The sequence below is a fragment of the Physeter macrocephalus genome, chromosome 2, assembly GCF_002837175.3.
Source record: "Physeter macrocephalus isolate SW-GA chromosome 2, ASM283717v5, whole genome shotgun sequence".
In the NCBI taxonomy this organism is placed as follows: Eukaryota; Metazoa; Chordata; class Mammalia; order Artiodactyla; family Physeteridae; genus Physeter; species Physeter macrocephalus.
Genome location: NC_041215.1, coordinates 38821560 through 38838579, shown reverse-complemented (window position 1 = coordinate 38838579; position 17020 = coordinate 38821560). Strand labels below are relative to the sequence as shown.

At 40.7% G+C, this 17020-nt stretch overlaps 1 protein-coding gene across 1 annotated transcript in view; it reads left to right on the top strand.

Annotated features, from left to right (window-relative positions):
• The first annotated feature begins 65 nt into the window (after positions 1 to 65).
• OCA2 (OCA2 melanosomal transmembrane protein) overlaps positions 66 to 17020 on the top strand; it is a 252521-nt gene continuing 235566 nt past the window's right edge. Inside the window, exon 1 of the mRNA XM_024117107.2 lies at positions 66 to 138. The gene's annotated coding sequence lies outside the window, so the exon portion shown is untranslated. The remainder of the gene's footprint in view (positions 139 to 17020) is intronic.

Below are 17020 nucleotides of genomic sequence, written 5' to 3'. Positions count from 1 at the left end.
GTCTGTGGGCGTGGCCAGGAGGACAGGAGGGCTGAGGGGCGGGCCTGGAGCGCCTGACTCCTGGGACTGCCTCCGTCACCATTCAGAGCTCTCACCTTGGACCGTAAACTCACTCTTGGAGGAAGATCAAGTCTTCAGGTTGGTTGGGAGAGAGGAGGTGAGGAGGTAACCTGTTCTAGGGAGCAGGCGGGCTTTTAATAAGCCTGTGCTGAGCTGTTGCTTTAAGGAGCCTAAGAGGAGAGTTCCTCTAAGGGAAAATGCGCGAAGTCTAAGACTGAGTAGCCGGTGTGAGAACACAGGCTCGCCACCACGCCAAGCGTTTCCTGGGTTTAGTGGCTCACTGGGAGGCAAGTTCCCAGGAAAAAGGGCGCCCGAGCCCGGGTGGGCCATGGAGACAATGGGGAGGAGAATTTGGAAGTGCTGGGGCAGCAAATGTTCTGCCTGGGCTGCTGGGTGGCATCTGCTCCCAGCGCTGTGGCTTAACCCTCGTGAGCGCTAGTCAGGCGTTCCTGTGGAATGGAATGTGCCAGGGTGAAAACACTGAATCCCTCAGAGCTGCTTCTCTGCACTCTGGCCACACACAGTGGAATAAATGGATTTGATGTCGCCAGTTCCTTCCAAGGACATGGGCATCCCTGGGTGTGGATGTGTTGGGGTTTGCACACCCAGGCCTGGGCCAGGGTGTCAGGGCAGCTGTCTGGGGCTCCCACCACACTGGCCTGGCTGAGCACTGCTTTAAGGGATGTGACCATTCTACAACGTGCAGTGATTCTGAGGAAGAGCCCACAGGAGGCTGTGAGCAGGGTAGGCTGTTTCTATAGCCTAAATACAAGGCAGTCCACTGTAACCTACATCATCTAGGAAATGCCATCCCTGGGGTTTGCTTGTCAGAGGTGGGCATGAGGTCTGCTGTCCAGGCCCCTGGTGCAAGTCTTGCCAGGGCTTGGAGGGCCTGGGAGCTTGAATGCATCTGGGGATACCTACTCGCACTTATTTTAATTGCTAATAAGGATTAAATCTCATTAGAAACAACAGAGGTGAAAGCTCTAGGTAAACTGTAAAGGATTGCACAAAAGCTGCTTCTTATTGCAAATTTAGCTTACAAACACTTGAGTGCAGTTATTCAAATCAGGTGTAATGTGGGGGTGATTTAGGAACATAAGTCCCTAAAGTTTTACTGCACTGATGAAAAGCAAATGCTGATACTATTCTTGTTCTTTGAGAAGACGTGACACCCTTGGGCTTAGCTGAGGTCTGAGGTCATCAGGAATCATGGGGGAGGGGGAGATCCTAGCTGCTGCTGGAGACTCAGCAGCCTAGACTCCTGAGAAAGGTTTTAAGCCTGAGTCCAGGGCATCACGTGTGTTTTGGAAAGATCGCTGTGGTTAAGTGGTGGGGAGCAGCTAGGGGGCTCTAGAAAGCCACTGCTGAGTCCTGCCAGCTGAGAGGTGGCTGCACAGTCAGGTCAGCGGGGCACTGCCCAGGTGAGGGGTCTGCAGGGTCAGAGGGAGTCGTCAGAGGCGCTCCTGGTTTGTGATACGTGCACCTGAATGGTCGCAGGGCCCGGGGGAAGGTCCAGGCCTCAGGACTTCAATGGGGGTGTTTGGGCACCTTGGAGACATCGGGGCAGACAAAAAGGCAGCTGGACACAGTGGTCTGGGCTGCAGAGGGGAACTGGGGAGTCACCTGTCCGCGGGTGAGAACCTCACTTGCTGGTTGGATTTTACAGAGGTTTGATCCTGGATTTTGCTGCGGGGCGCGCGGAGGCACTTGCCTGGTCCTCAGGGAGCCGCACACCTGCGCCAGTCGCCCATGTGCAGAGCCCCCGAGACCCCCAGCCCACAGGAAACGCGCTCTGCAGGGGTGGGAGCAGGACTCCACCCCGCGCAGGTCTCCTTTCAGGTAGCAGGATCTGATCTTGGAGGGACAGCCGAGATGGGTCCTGAAGAGAGATCTTAGTTCCCTGCCAGGGAATTGAACCTGGGGAGCCTGGATGAAAACCAGGAATCCTAGCTGCTAGACCAGACCACCAGGGGCTAGAAGCTAGAAGCAAAGGGGCCCTAGCTCTTTCCCCCGTTTGAAAGCAAGAATGTTTCAAGGAGACAAAAACTGTAAAAACAGGTACAGTTTATTATTAAAGACACAGCACGACGTATGGGAGAGCACACAGAGAAGCAATTTGTTTATCTGAGACAGAGCAGGGCAGAAATACACACCCAGAGAGGAGGGGTGTGGGCGTCCTCTCCAATGAGGAGGAGCGCAGAGTATAAGTCAGAAACGAGGCAGAAATACACACCGGGAGAGGAGGGCGGGCGTCCCGAATGAGGGGCACAGTACAGAGGCGATTGAAATCCCTTCTATAGGACAGTCCTTCCGGGTCTTTGTTTACCTTTGGCCAATTATCTCGGTTCTTTCTTCACACCTGACTGGTCCCAGGACCCTCCCCACATGCGTGCGCAACTTTTTGCTAAGCTGGATCTCATCTCAGAGGCCTGTGTGTGCATGTCCACACACACTGTGTGGTGGCGGCCCCTCCCTTTGTGACCCCCAAGGAGCCTTCCTGCGCACGTGCAGACAGGGAAGTCTTCCTTGACCTCAGGCGTGGTCATCTTATCCCCTTACTTCAGCAGAGCTCAGCTTCTGCCACCAGCTTTGTCCTTGGAGTGTCTGGGTGAGACCAGAGCTTCAGTGTTGCTCCACTTGACAAACCCCAGGTGTCTGGCTCAGGGGCCCATCCGTCTCCTGCCTCAGATCTAACGTCTCCCCCAATGGGGAGAGGAAGAGAGAGAGAGAAGAGAGCCTACAGCTGGGCTGGCAAAGCCCACTTCCCGGAGCACTGAGTGGGAGGGCAACTCTCTGAGCCTCCAAGCTCAGAGGAGGACCACTCTTGTCCACTGGAAAAAAAATGCACAACCTAAAAGTTATGCTTTATTCAGTGGACTTTCTGAGATCTCATGCCCCAGAAGAAGAGCTCTGAGGGACTCTGCTTCGAAGAAGTAAGAAGGGGAGCCAGGATATATAGGAGTTTTTGCCACAAACCCCAGGTAGTCGGAACATCAAAAGATTACTGTTAATTAAAAAGAACCAGACATCTCCAGTTAAGGAATTTAGCGCTTTTCTATATATGGGAAGATACTAGAGTCTGGGCTCATTGAAATCTTTCCTTTGATATGCACGTCAGCTCTCTGGGGCCAGCATCCGCTTGCTTTTCTCCATCCTGAACCTCCTCAGGGTCCACAGTCGGAAGTGGCTGCAGAGGCTGATTGCGTGATGGCCACAACATCCTTTGTTTACTGACATGGCAGGCAACATTCGTGGCCCACACTTTAAAACGAGAACATAAAGGGAGGCTTTTAACCAAGTTCGTTCATTGCAAGAGCCATCTGAAGGGATTAAGGATCAGACTCCACAGTCTGTGTCCTGGCCTGGAGTGGGATAAGGGCAAAGGCCCCTGCACTGCCCTTGCTGGGAAATGTCTGTCTCTGTGCACAGGCTGGGCTGAGAGGAGGCTGACTCCCGGCGGCCTCCACGGCCCCAGAGTCTACACCGGCACCTTCCCTGGGCTTCATCATCTAGAAAGAGTGCACCAAATTCAGTGGGCCCAGCCACTGTCCCGAGGTCGATCGCCACCTGGGCAGCTCTGCACCAAGAAGGAAGCTTTGGTCCTGAAGGGTGTGTTACGTGGAGAGGGACATTCCATGACTGGGGTGTCTTCTCAGGACTTATAGCCATTGTCCATGGGAGGAGGCGATTGCCTGTAGAGTGATTTCTTTTTAGTAATAAAGTTTTCACAGCAGCTAGTATGCTTTTTTTCTGTCTTCTCTTTTCATTATTGCATTATGTCAAATGATTAAAGAAGTTGGAGAAAGGTGTTCTTAGAATTTACAAAGAAACCATTTTCCATTTGATGTGTATTGCTGCTGCTAATTTATGCACTACCGTAAAACCACCACGCTGGCATTGTATTCAGGAATACACTTTATTTAATTGGCATTCCTGTGCAGGAGAGGGCGCCTCATTCTCAGGACAGCCAGAACAGCACCACAACACACGCAGTGCACCAAGGAGATGCCTGTTTAGGTGCAGTCTTGCTGGGCTGAAGGCCACTGAGGGCAGGTACCTAGGACTTCTCGCCTTCCACTTCCTGTCCCTCATGTCCCTGCTGCCTCATTTGCACCAAACCTGAGCTCTCCTCTGTAAATGCAAAGAAATTCCATCATGCCCACAAAGCCCCAGCCGAGTTCTGCTGTCAGAGCCATCGGGAAGGGCTGCAGGTGTCTGGCCCTGGCTGCAGCACGGGGAGCACGGCTCTATTGATGCCCTTTTCTCAACACCTCCGTTGTTGAGCTTCCCCTCTGGCCCGGAGCAGCGAACAACGGCTGCTGGACCAGGTTGGGAAGGGCACAGGGGTAGAGGGCCCTGTCTTCCCCAGCAGGGCATGACCAGTGTCCCCCCCCATGTGCACTGTTCCCTGAGCACCCTTGCACCCAGTGCTGTCACCTGATGAGCCCCTCTACCACACTCTGGGCACATCCTCCGGAGGAGCAGTGAGGCCGGAGGAGCACGGCCTGGAGCCGGCTTGGTAAGCATCAGCAGGAGGGGCCAAGGCGAGTGGGGAGCATGTTGTGGCAGTCCTGGGATACCAACCAGAGCCTCAGGTAATTTTCAGTCTGCTGCCTCTGAGCTGGGACTGGGAGTAAGCAAGTGCATGCACTCTTCAAGCGGAGTCTTGATTTCCTGCAGCCCTCTGGTAAGCCCCACTGGTTTTCAAATCAGCTAAGTGGGCTCATCCTCCTAGTGTCAGATCCCAGGGTTGGGGTGCCTAATGTATGGCTTGAACCCTTCATTGCATAGGGAAGATCCCTTAGCCTGTGATATCCCCTTCCTCTTCCGGGTCCCTTGCTAGGTATGTGGGTCCCAACTAGATCACTTCGCCTCCCCTCCTACCAGACTCTGTGTGCTTGTGTCTTTAGAGCCTTGGCTGTAGATGAGCTGTTCTGCTAGTCTTCAGGTCATTCTCAGCGAGAGTTGCTCTATATGTAGTTATAGTTTTGACGTATTCATGGGGAGAGGTGAGCTCAGGGTCCTCCTACTCCACCATCTGATCCTGCCTCCTAACCACTCACATATTGACAGGTGTTGACAGACAGCTGGGTTGTTTCCAGTTTGGGCCTATTATGGATAGAGCTGCTATGAATATTTGTATACAGGTTTTCGTGTGAGAGTAAGTTTCATTCATCTAGGATAACTGTCCAGGAGTGCAGTTGCTGGGGCATAGGATAGTTCTTTTATAAGAAACTGTCAAACTGCTTTCCAGACTGTCTATGACATGTCGCATTCCCACCAGCAGTGTGTGAGTGGTCCAGTCGCTGCCTGCTCACCAGCATTTGGTGGTGTCTCTATTTTTAAATTTTAGGTATGCAGTGATATGTCATCGTAATTTTAATTTGTATTTCCCTAATGGCTAATGATGTTAAACATCTTCTCATGTGCTTGTTTGCCATCTATATATACTCTTCAGTGAAGTGACTCATATCTTTGTCCATTTTCTAATTGGGTTGTTTCTTTACTGTTGAGTGTTGAGAGTTCTTTATATATTAGGGATATTAGTCCCTTTCTGAATATGTGATTGGCAAATATTTTCTCCCAGCCTGAAATTTGTCTTTTCATCCACTTAAGTTTTCACAGAGCAAAATTTTTTAATTCTTATGAATTTGAATTTTTCAAAAATTTTTTTTTTTTGGATTGTGCTTTTGGTGTCAAGTTTAAGGCTCTTTGACAATCCCCAGATCCTGAAGATTTTTTCCTATGTTTATTTCTTAAGCTTTTATAGTTTTACAATTTACATTTAAGTCTGTGGTCCATTTTGGATAAACTTTCATATAAGATGTAAGACGGAGCTAAAAGTTCTTCTCTCTCTCTTTTTTGCCCATGGATGTCCAATTGCTCCAGCACCATTTGTTGAACGGGCTGTATTTCTTGCGTTGAATTGCTTTTGCACCTTTGTCAAAATCCATTGAGCATATTTGTGTGGGCCTCTGTTCTGTTGCATTGATCCTTGTGTGTATATCTCTGCCCACACCACACACTCTTAGCTATAGAATAAATCTGGCGATTGAATAGATTGGTTCCTCCCATTTAAATCTACTTTTTCTAAATTGTTTTAGTTATTCTCAATTATTTGCTTTTCCATATAAATTTTAGAATAATCTTATTTATATCTATAAAAAATCTTTCTGGAATTCTGATAGACATTGCATTAAATCCCAATTTGGGGAACATTGACATCTTCACTATATTGAATCATCCAATCCTTAAGCTTGATTTATCTCTCCATTTATTTAGATCTTCTTTTATTTCTTTCATCGGCATTGTGTAGTTTCCAGCATATGAGTCAGTAAATGTTTTATTAGATGTATACCTATTTATATTTTTTAGCAATTGTAAATGGTATTATGTTTTTAATTTTGAGGTCGACCTGTTCATTGATAGTATGTAGAAATATTAGATTTTGAAATGTTTGTCTTGTATTCTATAACCTTGCTGAACTCACTTATTAGTTCTATGAGATTTTTGTAGGTTCCTTGGGATATTTTTTGTGTAGAAAATCATACCATCTGCAAATTGAGACAACTTTATCTCTTCCTTTCTACTCTGTATGCCTTTACTTCCTTGTCTTTTCCTATTAGCCTAGCTAGAATTCCAGTACTATGTTGAGTGGGAGTGGTGGGATTAGACATCCTTGCCTTGTTCCTTATCTTAGCAGGAAATCGTCAAGTTTCTCACCATTAAGTATGATGTTAGCTATAGGTTTTTGGTAGATAATCTTTATCAGTTTGAGGAAGTTACCCTCTATTACTGTTTTTCTTGGAGTTTTTATCATGAAGGGTGTGGAATTTTGTCAAATTCTTTTTTCTGCATCAATTAATATGATCATGTGATTTTTCTTCTTTAGCCTGTTAATATGGTAGATAATATTGATTGATGTTTTTATTAGCTTTATTGAGGTATAACTTAACATACTATACAATTCATCAATTTAAATGGTACAGTTCAGTGGTTTTTAGTATAGTCACTGAATTGTGTGACCATCACCACAGTCAATTTTAGAACATTTTCACCAACCCACAATGAACCCTATACACATTAGCAGTCACTCCTCACTTTCCTCCAACAGTGCCCTCCTCCGTCCATCCTAGGCAAACACTAATCTACTCCCTGTCTCTATAGATTTGCCTGTTTGGAAGATTTCATATGTAAATGGAATTGGGCAATATGTGCACTTTTGTGACTACCTTCTTTCACTTAACATAATGTTTTCAAAGTTCATCCATGCTGTAGCATGCATTGGTATACTCTTCCTTTTTTATTGTTAAATAATATTCCATTCCACATTTTATTTATCCTTAATCAGTGATCAACATTTGGGTTGTTTCCAAAACAATACAAAAAAGTATTCATAATACTTTTACAAAGAGTATGCATAATGCTTTTTGAGTATTAAAAATGCTTCTATGAATATTAATGTACAAGTTTTTGTGTGAACATATGTTTTCATTTCTCTTGAATATATACCTAGAAGTGAAATTACTGGTTCATATTTAACATTGGTCAACCTGTGAATATTGAACCAGCCTTGAGTCCCTGGAAAAAACCCTACTTGGTCATGGTATATAATTCTTTTTACATATTGTGGAATTTCCTGTGCTAATATTTTGTCATGATTTTTTGCATCACAGTCATGTAAGATACTGGCCTGTAATTTTCTTTTTTTTGTACTCTCTCTATCTGATTTTGGTATCAGGTAATACTGGCCTCATAAAATTAATTGGGATGTGTACCTCATCTTCTGTTATCTGCAAGAGATTGGGTAGAATTGCTGTTAATTCTTCTTTCATTGTGGGGTAGAATTTTCAGTGAAATCATCTTGGCCTGGAATTTTTTTGGGGGGAAACTTAAAAATTCAAACTCAATTTACTTAATAGTTATAGGATATTCAAATTATTTTGTACTGGGTGAGTTATACTAATTTGTGCTTTTTTTGAAGAATTGGTCCTTTTCATTTAGTCAAATTTATGTGTGTAGAGTTGTTCATAGTGTTCGATTATTATCCTTTTGATGTCTGGTGGTCTGTGGTGTTATTCCCCATTTCATTCCTTGTGTTGGTAATTTATATTCTCTTTTTTCTTTGTCAGTTGTGCTAGAGGTTTGTCAATTCTATTGACGTTTTTGAAGAACTTGTTTTTGTTTCATTGATTTTCTCTGTTGTTTTTCTGTTTTCTATTTTATTGTTTTTATACCTATTATTTTCTTATTTTTGTTTGCTTTGGGTTTGTCTTGCTCTTTTTTTTTCTAGGATATTGAGAGGGGAGCTTAGATTATTGATGAGACTCTTTCTCCTTTCTAATTTGAGCAATTAGTGATATAAGTTTCCCTCTCATCACTGCTTTAGCTGTGTTCCACAAATTTTGATGTGTTATATTTTCATTTTAATTCAGTTCAATATAATTTTGGTTTACCTTGAGACTTTGTCTTTGACTCCTGGATTATTTAGAAGTGTGTTTTTAAATTTCCAAGTGTGCAAATTTTTGGCCTTTCTGTTATTAATCTCTAATTTGGTTCTGTTGTGTCTGTAAAACACACTGTATATTTCAATACTTTTGAATTTGTTGAGTTTTTTTAATGGCTCAAGGTGTATATGGCCTTGATATATGTCCTGTGGTCATTTAAAAAATGTTTTGCTGTTGGGTGGATTATTCAATAAATATCAATTAGATCCCATTTGTTGATGGTGTTGTTCAGTTCTTCTGTATCCTTGCCAATTTTCTGTCTTGTTCTATTGATTGCTCATAGAGAAATGAAATATTCAATGCTATAACTGTACATGTCTGTTTCTCCTTTCAATTCTGTCAGTTTTCCATCACATATTTTGAAGCTCTGTTGTTTGATGCATACACATTTCATATTTCTATGTTTTCTTGGTAAATTGACCCATTTATTATTATACAATATCTCTGTCTGTCCCTAGTAATTTTCTTTGATATGAAGTTTACTGTATCTTGTATCAATACAGCCACTCATGCTTTTTTTGGATTAATGCTTGAATGATATATCTTTTATCCATCTTTTTAATTTTAGCCCACCTATCTTTTTTTTTTTTTTTTGTGGTATGCAGGCCTCTCACTGTTGTGGCCTCTCCCATTGTAGAGGACAGGCTCCGGATGCACAGGCTCAGTGGCCATGGCTCACAGGCCCAGCCACTCTGCGGCATGTGGGATCTTCCTGGACCGGGCCACGAACCTATGTCCCCTGCATCGGCAGGTGGATTCTCAACCACTGCGCCACCAGGGAAGCCCTATCTTGCTATTTTTGAAGTGAATTTCTTGTAGACTGCACATAATTGAGTTTTGTTTTTTAATCTACTCTGCCAATCTCTGCATTAATTTTTGTATTCAGACCACTTATATTCAATGTAATTTTGATATGTTAGGGCTGTGGGTTACTTAAATATATTTTGTAATCCCATTTTGATTTATAGTATTTTTAAATGTATCTTTTATAGCTTTTCAAAGTGGTTGCTCTACATATTAAATTATGTATACATTACATGTCACAGTACTGTTGTCATTATTTTATCAGTTGGAGTAAAATCTAGAAAGCTTACCTCCCTCTCCATTCTTTTTTTTTAAAGCCTGGATAATAATTATAAAATATAATCATCATGTAAATAGGTGTATTGGGGTGGAGAGACACATATAAATTTTATGGTTAGGGTACTGTTTTTTATGATTTTTAAAAAATTTTTATTGGAGTATAGTTGATTTACAGTGTTGTGTTAGTTGCAGGTGTACAGAAAAGAGAATCAGTTATACATATACATATATCCACTCTTTTTTATATTCTTTTCCCATATAGGCCATTACAGAGTACTGAGTAGAGTTCCCTGTGCTCTACCATAGGTCCATATTAGTTACCGATTTTATATATAGTAGTGTGTATATGTCAATCCCAATCTCCCAATTTATACCTCCTCCCTTTACCCCCTGGTAATCATAAGTTGTTTTTTTTTTTAATCTTTATTGGAGTAAAATTGCTTTACAATGTTGTGTTAGTTTCTGCTGTATAACATTGTGAATCAGCTATATGTATACATATATCCCCATATCCCCTCCCTCTTGGGTCTCTCTCACACCCTCCCTATCCCACCCCTATAGGTGGTCACAAAGCACCCAGCTGATCTCCCTGTGTTATGCGGCTGCTTCCCACTAGCTATCTATTTTTGAAGAGGTAGTATGCAAATTTCCAGTGAATGACTTCTAATTGAAAAGAGATAACAATTATAACCAAGACTATCAATTATAACCAAGTTTACTGGAATAGAAAGTTCCATCACAATGGAAAAATTAGCTGCTCACAATTAGGAGACAGCGTAGTACATGATCACTGAATTAAAGTCAGAATTATTTATTAATCAATCAATTTAAAGTGTTAAGTAAAATTACGTATGTGTGTATATAATGTGCCTTTATTTTTGTACGGCATCAGGAAATCTATGATAAACATACTATTTTCTGTTGAACGATAATTTAAGGCAAAACGATCTATATCAAAGAGCAAGTTGATTTAAAAAAAAACGAATATGGATGCACAAGGGGAGTATTCTATCTAAATAAGATTCTTGTTTTGCGTTTATGGAAGATTGTACTTGAACCTATAAATACTATTCATCAGCGGAAGTACTAGAAAAGTGATCTTTCCCTTCAGATAACTCACTGGCCCTCACAACCATATCAGCGTACTGAAGGCTCCCTGAGTAGGTGTAAAGAAAACCACCGAACAGCAACAAAAGGGGAAAAGCAGCAGCGAGAAGCAGTTACAAATCACGTCACGCCATTTGCAACAGCATTCACGGAAATATGTGTATGTGCTCCCTCTGGCTCCGCCACATACACACATCTCTACACAGGCGTGTACGGAAGGGAGGGGAAATGCAGACAGTCGGCAAGTGAACGTGGATGAATAAGCTGTGAGACTCAATGACACAAAACAAAGTGACAGGGAAAAAAATGACTGTACAAAATGACAGGAAATTAAGAAAGTCTTTATACCTTTCTCGTTCTGGTGAATGCAAACTAGCATCTGGTCTCAAGCAGTTGGTACTAGCACTCCTCGCCCTGTCAAGGGAGGGCTGCAGGTCACTAGTGCCAGTGCATTGCATCCAGGGTGGAGGAGAAAGACAGAGAAAACAGAGAGAGGAAGACCAGTTAGAGAGGAAAGCATCAAGTCCTGTCCCCTTTACACAAAGTGCAGAATCACTGCGAGTCGGTTCATAAGGGTGTGAGCGCTGACAGGATGGCCGTGCAGTTTTGTTTAGAAAATGACACTAAACAAAGATTATGCTTGAATTGCTTTGCATAATTTTTTTAAAAGGGTCTCAGACTGAAAAAAATGAGGCTAAGTCACACCTACTTATGAAAAAACTGGATACAGAAAGCACTGAAACAAAATGCCTAACACTTCATTACCAAGGACAGATGCCACACCAAAACAAAATGAAGGACAGCAGAGGAGGAAAATTTTACAACTCAGCTATTTTGGTTCAAACACTAAACAGGGGAGGTGGACGGCATGACGTCCAAACGTCCTTACCTAACCAGAATCTCATCAGTAAACCTCAGTGCTCTCGAGTGAAAGCATTCATGGTGAAGGGGTTTGGTTTTAGTATGTGCAGGCAGAATCGAGCTCCACAAAGTAAAATCATCCAAAAATAAAATAATATAAAATCAACTCTCATAGTTGAAATCAACAAGTAAAACAACAAATAAATGACAAAGAAGACAACGACTAGAAATCTGATACCTGAGTAAGTAGATTTCATTTAGAGAAATATTCTAGCATAGGTTTTATAATTAAAGCTATTTTTATTATTTTACTGTATTTTTAAATTAGTTTTTATTGGACTATAGCTGATTTACACTGTTGTGTTACCTTCTGCTGTACAGCAAGATGAATCAGTTATACACACGCATATATCCACTCTTTTGTAGATTCTATTCCCATATAATTAAAAAGTAATGAGCAGAGTTCCCTGTGCTCTACCATAGGTCCATATTAGTTACCTATTTTATATATAGTAGTGTGTATATGTCAATCCCAATCTCCCAATTTATACCTCCTCCCTTTACCCCCTGGTAATCATAAGTTGTTTTTTTTTTTAATCTTTATTGGAGTAAAATTGCTTTACAATGTTGTGTTAGTTTCTGCTGTATAACATTGTGAATCAGCTATATGTATACATATATCCCCATATCCCCTCCCTCTTGGGTCTCTCTCACACCCTCCCTATCCCACCCCTATAGGTGGTCACAAACCACCTAGCTGATCTCCCTGTGCTACGTGGCTGTTTCCCACTAGCTATCTATTTTACATTTGGTAGTGTATATATGTCCATGCCACTCTCTCACTTCGTCCCAGCTTACCCTTCTCCCTCCCCGTGTCTAGTCCATTCTCTATGTCTGTGTCTTTATTCCTGTCCTACCCCTAGGTTATTCAGAACCATTTTTTTAGATTCCATATATATGTGTTAGCATACGGTATTTGTTTTTCTCTTTCTGACTTACTTCACTCTGTATGACAGACTCTAGGCCCATCCACCTCACTACAAATCACTGAATTTCTGTTTTACTTTACCATTTTTTTAGATTCCATATATATGTGTTAGCATACGGTATTTGTTTTTCTCTTTCTGACTTACTTCACTCTGTATGACAGACTCTAGGCCCATCCACCTCACTACAAATAACTGAATTTCTGTTTTATTTTTATGGCTGAGTAATATTTCATTGTATATATGTGCCACATCTTCTTTATCCATTCATCTGTTAATGGACACTTAGGTTGCTTCCATGTCCTGGCTATTGTAAATAGTGTTGCAATGAAGAGTGTGGTACATGTCTCTTTTAGAAATATGGTTTTCTAAGGGTATATGCCCAGTAGTGGGATTGCTGGGTCATATGGTAGTTTTTTGTTTTTAGTTTTATAAGGAACCTCCATACTATTCTCCATAGTAGCTGTATCAATTTACAGTCCGACCAACAGTGCAACAGGGTTCCCTTTTCTCCACACCCTCTCCAGCATTTATTGTTTGTAGATTTTTTGATGATGGCCATTTTGACCAGTGTGAGGTGATACCTCATTGTGGTTTTGATTTGCATTTCTCTAATGATTATTGATGTTGAGCATCCTTTCATGTGTTTGTTGGCAATCTGTATATCTTCTCTGGAGAAATGTCTATTTAGATCTTCTGCCCATTTTTGGTTTGGGTTGTTTGTTTTTTGGATATTGAGCTGCATGTGCTGCTTGTATTTTGGAGATTAGTCCTTCATCAGTTGATTCACTTGCAAATATTTTCTCCCATTCTGAGGGATGTCTTTTCGTCTTGTTATGGTTTCCTTTGCTGTGCAAAAGCTTTTAAGTTTCATTAGGTCTCATTTGTTTATTTTTGTTTTTATTTCCATTTCTCTAGGAGGTGGTTCAAAAAGGATCTTGCTGCAATTTAAGTCAAAGGGTGTTCTTCCTATGTTTTCCTCTAAAACTTTTATAGTGTCTGGCCTTACATTTACGTCTTTAATCCATTTTGAGTTTATTTTTGTGTATCGTGTTAGGAAGTGTTCTGATTTCATTCGTTTACATGTAGCTGTCCAGTTTTCCTAGCACCACTTATTGAAGAGGCCTTCTTTATCAAAGATAAGGTGACCATATGTGTGTGGGTTTATCTCTGGGCTTTCTATCTCGTTCCATTTATGTATATTTCTGTTTTTGTGCCAGTACCATACTGTCTTGATTACTGTAGCTTTGTAGTATAGTCTGAAGTCAGGGAGCCTGATTCCTCCAGCTCTGTTTTTCTTTCTCAAGATTGCTTTGGCGATTTGGGGCCTTTTTTGTTTCCATACAAATTGTGAAATTTTTGTTCTAGTTCTGTGAAAAATGCCATTGATAGTTTGATAGGGATTCATTGAATCTGTAGATGACTTTGGGAAGTATAGTTATTTTCACAATGTTGATTCTTCCAATCCAAGAACACAGTACCTCTCTCCATCTGTTTGTATCATCTTTAATCTCTTTCATCAGTGTCTTATAGTTTTCTGTGCAGGTCTTTTGTCTCCTTAGGTAGGTTTATTCCTAGGTATTATATTCCTTCTGTTGCTATGGTAAATGAGAGTGTTTCCTTAATTTCTCTCTCAGATTTTTCATCATTAGTGTATAGGAACGCAAGAGACTTCTGTGCAATAATGTTGTATCCAGTTGCTTTACCAAATTCATTGATTAGCTCTAGTAGTTTTCTGGTAGCATCTGTAGGATTATCTGTGTATAGTATCATGTCATCTGCAATTTTACTTCCTCTTTTCTGATTTGGATTCCTTTTATTCCTTTTTCTTCTCTGATTGCCATGGCTAAAACTTCCAAAGCTATGTTGAATAATAGTGGTGAGAGTGGGCATCCTTGTCTTGTTCCTGATTTTAGAGGAAATGGTTTCAATTTTTCACCATTGAGAAAGATGTTGGCTGTGGGTTTTTCATATATGGCCTTTATTATGTTGAGGTAAGTTCCCTCTATGCATCACATTGATTGATTTCCATATATTGAAGAATCCTTGCCTTCCTGGGATAAACCCCACTTGATCATGGTGTATGATCCTTTTAATGTGCTGTTGGATTCTGTTTGCTAGTATTTTGTTGAGGATTTTTTCATCTATGTTCATCAGTGATATTGGCCTGTAGTTTTCTTTTTTTGTGACATCTTTGGTTTTGGTAACAGGGTGATGATGGCCTCATAGAATGAGTTTGGAAGTGTTCCTCCCTCTGCTATATTTTGGAAGAATTTGAGAAGGATAGGTGTTAGCTCTTCTCCAAAAGTTGGATAGAATTCGTCTGTGAAGCCATCTGGTCGTGGGCTTTTGTTTGTTGGAAGATTTTAAATCACAGTTTTAATTTCAGTGCTTGTGATTGGTCTGTTTATATTTTCTATTTCTTCCTGGTTCAGTCTCGGAAAGTTGTGCCTTTCTAAAATTTGTCTATTTCTTCAAGGTTGTCCATTTTATTGGCATATAGTTGCTTGTAGTAATCTCTCATGATTCTTTGTATTTCTGCAGTGTCAGTTGTTACTTCTTTTTCATTTCTAATTCTGTTGATTTGAGTCTTCTCCCTTTTTTTTCTTGATGAGTCTGGCTAATGGTTTACCTATTTTATTTATCTTCTCAAAGAACCGGCTTTTAGTTTTACTGATCTTTGCTATTGTTTCCTTCATTTATTTTTCATTTATTTCTGATCTGATCTTTATGATTTCTTTCCTTCTGCTTTGTGATTTTTTGTTCTTCTTTCCCTAATTGCTTTAGGTGTAAGGTTAGGTTGTTTATTTGAGATGTTTCCTGTTTCTAGAGGTAGGATTGTATTGCTATAAACTTCCCTCTTAGAACTGCCTTTGCTGCATCCCATAGGTTTTGGGTCATCGTGTTTTCATTGTCTTTTCTTTCTAGGTATTTTTAAATTTCCTCTTTGATTTCTTCAGTGATCTCTTGGTTATTTAGTTGTGTATTCTTTAGCCTCCATGTGTCTGTATTTTTTCCAGATTTTTTTCCCTGTAATTGATATCTAGCCTCATAGCGTTTTGGTCGGAAAAGATACTTGATACGATTTCAATTTTCTTAAATTTACCAAGGCTTGATTTGTGACCCAAGATATGATCTATCATAGAGAATATTCCATGAGCACTTGAGAAGAAAGTGTATTCTGTTGTTTTTGGATGGAATGTCCTATAAATATCAATTAAGTCCCTTTTGTTTAATGTGTCATTTAAAGCTTGTGTTTGCTTACTTATTTTGATTTTGGATCAGCTCTCCATTGGTGAACATGGGATGTTAAAGTCCCTTATTATTATTGTGTTACTCAATTTCCTCTTTTATGGCTGTTAGTATTTGCCTTATGTATTGAGGTACTCCTATGTTGGGTGCATAAATATTTACAATTGTTGTATTTTCTTCTTGGATTCATCCCTTGATCATTATGTTGTGTCCTTCTTTGTCTCTTATAATAGTCTTATTTTAAAGTCTATTTTGTCTGATATGAGAATTGCTGCTCCAGCTTTCTTTTGATTTCCATTTGCATGGAATATCTTTGTCCATCCCCTCACTTTCTGTCTGTATGTATCCCTAGGTCTGAGGTGGGTCTCTTGTAGACAGCATATATGCAGTTTTTGTTTTTCTATCCATTCAACTCATTTGTGTCTTTTGGTTGGAGCATTTAATCCATTTACATTTAAGGTAATTATCGATATGTATTTTCCTATTACCATTTTCTTAATCGTTTTGGGTTTGCTTTTGTTGGTCTTTTCCTTCTCTTGTGTTTCTGCCTAGAGACGTTCCTTTAGCATTTGTTGTAAAGCTGGTTTGGTGATGCTGAATTCTCTTAGCTTTTGCTTGTCTGTAAAGGTTTTAATTTCTCCATTGAATCTGAATGAGATCCTTGTTGGGTAGAGTAATCTTGGTTGTAGGTTTCTCCCTTTCATCACTTTAAATAGGTCCTGCCAGTCCTTTCTGGCTTGCAGAGTTTCTGCTGAAAAGTCAGCTGTTAACCTTATTGAGATTACCTTGTATGTTATTTGTTGCTTTTCCCTTGCTGCTTTTAATATTTTTTCTTTGTATTTAATTTTTGTTAGTTTGATTAATATGTATCTTGGCAAGTTTCTTCTTGGATTTATCCTGTATGGGACTCTGCACTTCCTGAACTTGACTGAGTTTTTCCTTTCCCATGTTAAGGAAGTTTTCGACTATAATATCTTCAAATATTTTCTCAGACCCTTTCTTTTTCTCTTCTCCTTCTGGGACCCCTATAATTCGAATATTGGTGCATTTAATATTGTCCCAGATGTCTCTGAGACTGTCCTCAGTTCTTTTGATAATTTTTTCCTTATTCGCTCTGTGGTAGTTATTTCCACTATTTTATCTTCCAGGTCACTTATCCGT